Genomic DNA, 8,448 nt, shown 5'->3' on the forward strand with positions numbered 1-8,448 from the left:
ACTCTTCAATTCATCCCAAAGGCATTTTCAAAACATGAAAATTATCTGTCAGATTATCAGTAACAATTTCCTTTTAATTGATTGAAAAAGATTCAATGTTTGATAAAAAAAAATGTGGTATTTATGCATAATCAAAAGCATTGTCGGTATAAATTTTGGGAGTTGTTTTAGTAACTTTCTATGTTGGTATAACTTTTGAGATTTGTTTTAGTTAGCCTTTCTGTGTCGGTATATAATTTTTGAGAGTTGTTTTAGCAAGTCTTTCTGTGTCGGTATAACTTTTAAGAGTTGTTTTAGTACGACTTTCTGTCAATAATTAATTGTTGTTTCTGACTTCTGGCCTCGCTTTTTGTTTACATTCAACGGTATAAAACATGTAACTGATTCCTTTGTTTATACTGGCTTTGTGAAAAAAAAATGTAAACGCAATCTCTCTTGCAAACTTCGTGACTTGGTTTAATTTGTAACTTAGTCAAGTAGGCAATTCAAAACATGATTTTTTTTTTATGTGAGCTTATTAATTCATAAAAATGTGTACATTTAATGTTGTAACAAAGAACAAAAATATATATGACGACAATAATGTTTTTAATACAATTTCTAAAGTTATTTGCAAATTAAACATGTAAAATATGAAAGTACAAACTAAAGAAAAGCATAAAGATTCAATTATTTGATATTAAATGCAATCAGATATTCAAATATTCGTAAAATGTTTTTATGACAAGATATATATTCAAATTGCATTACAGTTCCTCAAAACAGGGGTTGTGATATTTATTACAACATTCATGGTCTTAAACTGGAGAATAAATTACTTCGTGAAAAGTTTACATAATTACTCTACAATACCAATAAAAGTAAACAATTACTGGGTTGTGTCGATACAATGCTTTATATCACAAGTTTTATAAAGTGAAAGCGAATCACCATAAAACAACAAAATAACCATTAATTATTGACGTCTGTTCATCAGAAAAATATTATCTGTCATCCGGAAATAATGATCCGAGCCCTTTAATAAAAAATGAAACAATTTTGGTTGTTTGTGTAAATGGGGTTGTCACAGTCAGATTTCATAGTTTTCGTCGAATCCATCTTGATCAAATATGTGTTGATACAGTATACACGTTAGTTCTCTTACCTTCATTCAATGTGCTGTGGCTTACTGTTTTAATATTCGGGTATTTAAGACGGAGCACTGACGAACATAATTGCTTCAATCGTTTTCTATAGTGGTTATCAAAGCATGTATAGATGAAACAGTTAACAACATGATTAAGAAGATATACCCTTTCGTATATTTTAAAGATAGAAAATTGAATGCTTGAAAAAGTCGATTGGTCGACATGTTTCGATAACAGTTCATTTATGAAAACTGGAAGGTAGCTCAAGGCAAATACAGAACACACGGTAAATGAAATTTTTGTCATTTTGTTTGACGTAGCATGTGAATTACCGCTGACGGCCTTAGATTTTCGTTCTATTTGACTCATAATTATTTTACGTCCTATCAATGAATAAATGACAATGAAAATTAATGTATATGCAAGAAATAATCCCGTCAAAAAAAAATTGTACACTCGCCAATAAACCGGTGCTCCTTTCCATTGTACAGCACAAATGTAACCAGTGATATTTTCAGCCAGGTATATTTCTTCCAAAGGCTGGAGCACCGCTATCTGGGGTGCCGATAAACCAAGTGATATCACAAAACATGCCACTATAAAATACTTGACACTACTGGCTTTAATTTGCCAATTTAGAGGCGAAAAAACTTGTCTAAATCTGTGGAACGAAAGGAGAAGTAGTAAATGTGTTGACACCATGATTCCGAAGTCAATCATACCAACAAATGCTTGACATATGCTGGTAAATGTAAATGTATAATAAAATAAGATCCTTGTCATGTTAAATGGCACTCCAATTATACAAAATAACAAGTCAACAATTCCTATAGTCAGAATGAGTGATCTGTAAACTCCGTGACGGTATTTACGAAAAATCAGAAGGACACATATATTTCCTGGTATACCAATTAGGCAGAGAATTCCTAAGTACACCAATGGAGCCATCAACTTTTTCCTCATTTCGTTGTTAAAGTCATCCAATGTTGTAGGTCCCATTGTAGTGTTATTCATATTCCTAGTTTACAGTAGAGAATGAAGTACCAACAGACAAACTTTCCAGAATAAAATGGTGTAACTGTAGGCAGTACGCATGATGTCGATGAATTTCACGAATGATTTAAGTAGGTATCATTAATTCAAATGTATTCTAATCATCATTTGGAGTTCATAGTTTAAAGCTTAATAAAGTAAATCAAGCAGTGATGAGGAGATTAAAGCTTCATCATTATAAAGCAGCAATGCTGCCCAATGATTAAGGTCCACTAGGGTTGCTAATGTAGGAAGCTGCCTTCATTTATTTATCAGTGAATGTGGACGGTTGTTGACAAATCAGTGGATTTAAGGAAATCAAATTTGTCCACAAGCTTTAAGTCCTATATATGTGGTTAAAATATGAAAGGTATGAATATTTCAGAATGTTAAAGTTTCAGATATAACTGTCATTTACATTTAAAAGATATTGTATTATTCTATAAACGATTCTGCAGATGATGCAACTTCAAATACGATCGAAAGTAAGATAAAAGGACATCAATACAAAATCGAAATAAACAATTAAAAATCTGCAGTACTAGTCTAACTGCTATTGATTCCATTGTCTCGGATACAACGTTACAACGGTATTTATAAACTAATGGTATTTACTTTAACTTGTAACATTGTAACAACAGAAGATCGACATCACATGTATTTATATTTCAATTCATTTTAGTATTGAGATAAATTATTGAAACTTTAAATACTACACCAGCACAAGAACGAATTATGTTATTCGCTATCATAATTATTGGCTTTAATTTATTTTAGATAAACGCATCTTCAAAAAAATCTGTGATTTAAATTTGATCAAAGTGAGATTGAGATAAATTAATGACACTTTAATTCTACACCAGCACAAGGACACTATCATAATTATTGGCTTTAACTTATTTTAGATGAACCCATCAACAAAAAAATCTTAAATTTTAATTTGATCAAAGTGACAACTTTTTTTTGTTTTATATATAACAACCTACCTCAGAAACCAAAAAAACATAGCAATAAGATATTATTCGATATTTTTTTTATTCAATGAAATATTTTTGGAATTGCATTTCTTCGGGTATTTTATAGAACTATCTCCCGCAATTTCCCTGCAACTTACAAGTTTTATAGACGATTCTCTGATAAAATACAAAAAAAAACCTTATACTTACAAAATCTTTACGACAAATGAAAAGAGAAAAAAAGCACAATCCAAATCAACAAAAAAGTCATCAACATCTTCTTATAAGTGCATTTAACTGACAACCAAGTAGTTACCCTGGATAAAAAAAACAAGAAGAACTTAATCATATAATACATTATACGACTCTAAATATTCTATTCATTACTTTTTCCAGTATTATATAGATTATCAAACATTAGTTCTTAATACCAGCCAATAAAAGGAAATCGAAGAATACAAAAATTATAACAATGCACTAGTTTGTTGAATATTAAAGTATTATACAAAGTTGATTTCTATGGATTATTGATATATACAAAACAAATGCTTATGCGTAGGTAATGGGACAATGATGATACATCAAAATCCGAGTACATGACCTTAACGTGAAAACATAAAGGAAAGATGATCATACGCAACAAAGCAAACAGAATTAAATATATTTCATTTAAAAACGGAAGAAAACATGACGTTATACAAAAAAGAAAAAAAACAAGCACTATCAACTCCCAACAACCAAAACTTTTTTTTGAAATCTGAAAGTCGTCAAAGTAATAGCGAAAGATGATAGGTCAATCCAATTTTAAGGTTGTTATAGCTAAAGTGGATATAAAAGCAATGACAATAAATAAAGTAAAAGTTGCTAGAAAGAATTTGAATAAAGAATAAAAAAAGAGAAAACATACTGTGGAAGAGTGCTGCGCAAAAAATGAAAAACAAACAAACAAACACGATGTAAAGGCGTTGAATAAATTTAGTGGTAAAACATACTCCAAATTTCAACTCGTGGAAGTTGTGTTATACAAAATGCATCAGAATATCAAAGCAAAAATTGACAAAGAAAAAGACAGAAATGGATGATTTTTTTTTGCTGATAACATTGATTTACAGCAATTATACATATTTTTATATAACAAATAAATTGGCGTAACATGTGTTTTAGTTTGACACGTAGTAATATATACCCTACAAGGGGACTAAATATGTTAGAACCTTCATATTAATTGTCATAAAATTTGTAAGCAATATCAATTTGTTTTAATGTAATTTTTCTTAGATTAAAATTCACATGTCTGTGGGCTACTTTGAATTTGACATCATGCTTAAAAACGAAGAATGTTGTCCTTATTTATTTGCTAAAAAAAAAACAGTACAATTTGTTAATACTTACATTTGAACACGAAAACAGTGTGACATTGTTAGATGCATGTTATATCCTCTGTAGTGTTTACTTTTACACTTTCTCAATTCAAAGCTGGTTTCGTGTGTGGATCCCATATGTTACATGATGAATCGAATCCCAGTACATCCGGAATCATACAATCGGATATTCGGTTTGTTCAGAAACTGAATTCCAGGTTCTAAATCTTAATGAAAATTAAACGGTATCCATGATCCTCCTTTAACAAATCATGACATCTTCATTCATAACTAATACATGGTACATGTTAGGGTCTAACTTGATCAAATGCAGTTACTATTGTCGCATGTATATGTATATACAACGTCTCAGAATGTGATGACTCTATTCGCTACACAGCTCCATCGGATCAAATTGATACAGGGAAGATAATGTAAACTTATAGAAGGGTCTGAAAAATTCCCAACGATGTTAGAACTGTCTAATTTACGAAGCAAATTTTTGGTCGTTCCCTCCATGGGACTCGAACTGCTGTGACATCTATGGCAACACCAGCGTCCAGCGTCCTAGACCACTCGGCCAGCTAGGCTATATTAAAATATAGCTTTCGCTGGGCGGGTCATTCCTCCTCGTATGATTAATCTAGGGCCGTAACTTAGTACACGATGTATGGTAGTACGGGACAGTTCATCTGTTATTATGTAAAATAATGTCACAAAAAATCAATATTATACAACATCTCAGAATGTGACGATTCTATTCACTACACTGCTCCATCGGATCAAATTGAAACAGGGAAGATAACGTAAACTTATAGAAGGGTCTGAAAAATTCCCAATGATGTTTTTACAAAAGTGACACATTCTTTGATACCATGGGATTCTAGAACACCCCCAAGTTTTTATGAGTAATTCTAAGTTTGAAAATCTTAATCTGGTGAAATAAATATCATCGGTTGAAAATAATCTGAGAAGCCTTGGTTCAATTCTGAATTCTTGATTAAAAGTAGAACAAAATTCACCACCAGATGTGTTGTGCATTTTGGAAAACCAAGACTGATAGAGTTGATCACATAATGTTTGACTATGACCTTAAGCTATTTGAATATTTACTTCAATCGGTTCCTTCCATACATAACTAAATCCCGTATCATCAAAGATAGATAAAACACAGTTAACCCAACTTTTGGTTGAACAGTATCACAAGTCTTAGCTTTAGATTTAATAGTTTTTTTTCTTTATGTATAGTGCTTTCCCCAAAGCTAACCATTCTTACCATAGCAAATATTTCAAATTGAATTCTCCATAACAATAAAAGTCGGAGTGTTGCTTCTCACTCAAGTATATCAATACAAAATTAAAAATACATCTTTTCACTGTTTTGCACGTTTTCAAAACACCAGACCTCAGAGGAATATGACAGTATTAGTGATATAAAAGTATCAAATAACTTAAACTGTAAATTAGTTGGCACTGGAATGTTTCTAAGTTTCCCGAAGCGAGCAATAATTTGGTTTTTATTTTGTTTTTGTGTTTATATTTGTTATTGTTTTGTTTTCGTTTTTGTTTTTTTGTTTTGTTTTTTGTTTTTTTTGTTTTTTGGTTTGGTCTTTTAAACGCACTTTCTTACTATAGTGGAACTGCCGTTGCAATTCAAAACCATGCCAAGATATGTATCCGATTCTATATTGTATACATTTCTGTTACATATATACATTTTTACTGGAGACAACAACATTGTCTTTTCAGCATTAACTTTCAACTTCCATTTGTTACAGTACTTCGCAGACACACCCGCTGCTTTTTGCGTATATTTCTTTTATTATATCTGACATTTGTATCATCTGCATAATGCATAACTATTTTGTTTATACATAAAACATTTCAGAACATGAATTTTCTATAAATTTCTGATTTTGAACTTAGTCGTTTTGTAAAAAGATTCCTAGATCATTCAGAAATTGGGAACAAATAAGGGAACAAGTTTTCTCCTTGTTTCACACCAATTTTAAAGTCAAAAATGCAAGATATTTTACTTTCATCCTGATACAAGGGTTTATATCCTGTTACATACGAAAATAAACTGATAATATTTTCGCTAGCTGTTATATTGGATATTTGAACTTTTAGCCACAAACCATCTCTGAAACAGTGTCACGTCAACAAATTGCAAAATAGGTTTTTTGTATATTTTGGAATGTATATAGTTAAAAGAGAATATAATACAATAATATTGTCACCAGTAGAATAACACTTTAGTGGAGTCATACGTTATGCCAGAGCTTACCGTAAGCACGCAGACTGAACGAAATACCTTCTAAGTTCTCTAATGTAATAAAACTGTAATATAGATATCATTTTTATTACATTAAAGAACTTAGAAGGTATTTCATTAAAAATGGATGAGAAGGTTTTCCCTTAGCATGAATTAAGTATAATTCTTTTATAATCATTTGGGCCGGATACCGAATCTTTTATCTTATAAAAAGGTACAATAATTCCTTGTGGCCACAGTTCTGGAATAATACATGTATCAAGTACTGAATGAAAAATCTTTAAGTAGTCAGACATTGGCTCCAAAACGGTGCTTTTATATTCATTAACAATATCACCAATTCCACAGGTTTTGCCATTTTTAAGGTTTGGTTTCTAATAGTTTTAACTATTTTGTCCGTAATGATTGGACCATTAAGTAAAACATCCCTTCAGCACCTGCGTATGGAGTGTTCATATCACAACTCATACGTTATGCCAGAGCTTGCCGAAACTACGCAGACTTTTTGTATCGCGCTAGAACAAATAGGCTTCTGGAACAGGGTTATGTTGCTACAAGAATGAAGTCATCACTACAGAAGTTTTATGGTCGTCATCATGAGCTCGTCGATCGTTATGGTGTATCTATCTGCACCATGAAAACTGATTTATTCAACGGGTCATAGTTTTCCTTTCCTCGTTTGTCTACCTCGGACTTGACTTTTTTGAGCAACTCGGCGGGTGTTTCTAGAAAAGCAAAGGACGCTTACCCTACCGGTGCACCTGGTCCATGCTCCCAGTTTTTAGAGTAGTCCGAGTTGCTCATTTGCTTTTGTTACTTTGTATGTATGATTTTAGTTACTTTATGTTCTTTGTTGTGTATGTCTGTTTTCTATGTCTGGTCTTTGTCCCTGGATTACATTCTTTTGATAACCGCTATAACCTTGGTTCCCATGATTACTCATTCAGTTGTTATAAGAATTCTAAAAATCCATAATTTTATTTTCATGCATGTTTTCTTTCTTATTTAGTTCTAGAATATTGTACAATGAATCTCCAGAGATATCGCTTTTATCTTTTTATCTTCTTTGCCTATGCTGTTCAATATATTCCAAAAGAACCTTTGGATCAGAATTGTTAGTTTCCCATACATTATTTGATAGATTTTTGTCTTGAAATTCATTTTAATTATTTTTCAGGCCTGGGGCTGTGGTGATGATCATCTTTTAAAAGATGTTTTAAAACAATAACAAATCTTTCCGATTAATCTTTACTTAACTTCCTGGGGAACCTTTCTTATATCCGATCATTAAAGGCAGATGCAGAGATAATTAGTATGGTTTATTGTGTTTACTATAAATCTTGGTTATTAAATAATCCTTAAAAAAGCAACGTACACTGGATAAAGGACTATTTAAGTTAAAAGGCAATAAAAAACTAAGAACAATTCCAAATCAGTATTCAATATCTTTAATATTGTTATTGTTAATTAAGAATCAGTTTTTGTAAGAATCGAGCAAAATGGAAAAAATATCAAATATGCATGTCAAAAAACCATCGATCTGCCAATGTAATTTGCTACCGCATTCTCCAAAGAAAGAATGGTCGATACCGTAAATTTGTGCTATCGTATTTTGGTCTCTCTACCAATGACGATCTACCGTCTATGTACTGCATTCCTAAACTCCATACAAATGCTACAAAGCTGGATCTGTAAAG

This window comes from Perna viridis, chromosome 4, assembly GCF_037379345.1.
Source record: "Perna viridis isolate PV_CMFRI_1.1 ecotype Kerala chromosome 4, ASM3737934v1, whole genome shotgun sequence".
NCBI classification, from domain to species: domain Eukaryota; kingdom Metazoa; phylum Mollusca; class Bivalvia; order Mytilida; family Mytilidae; genus Perna; species Perna viridis.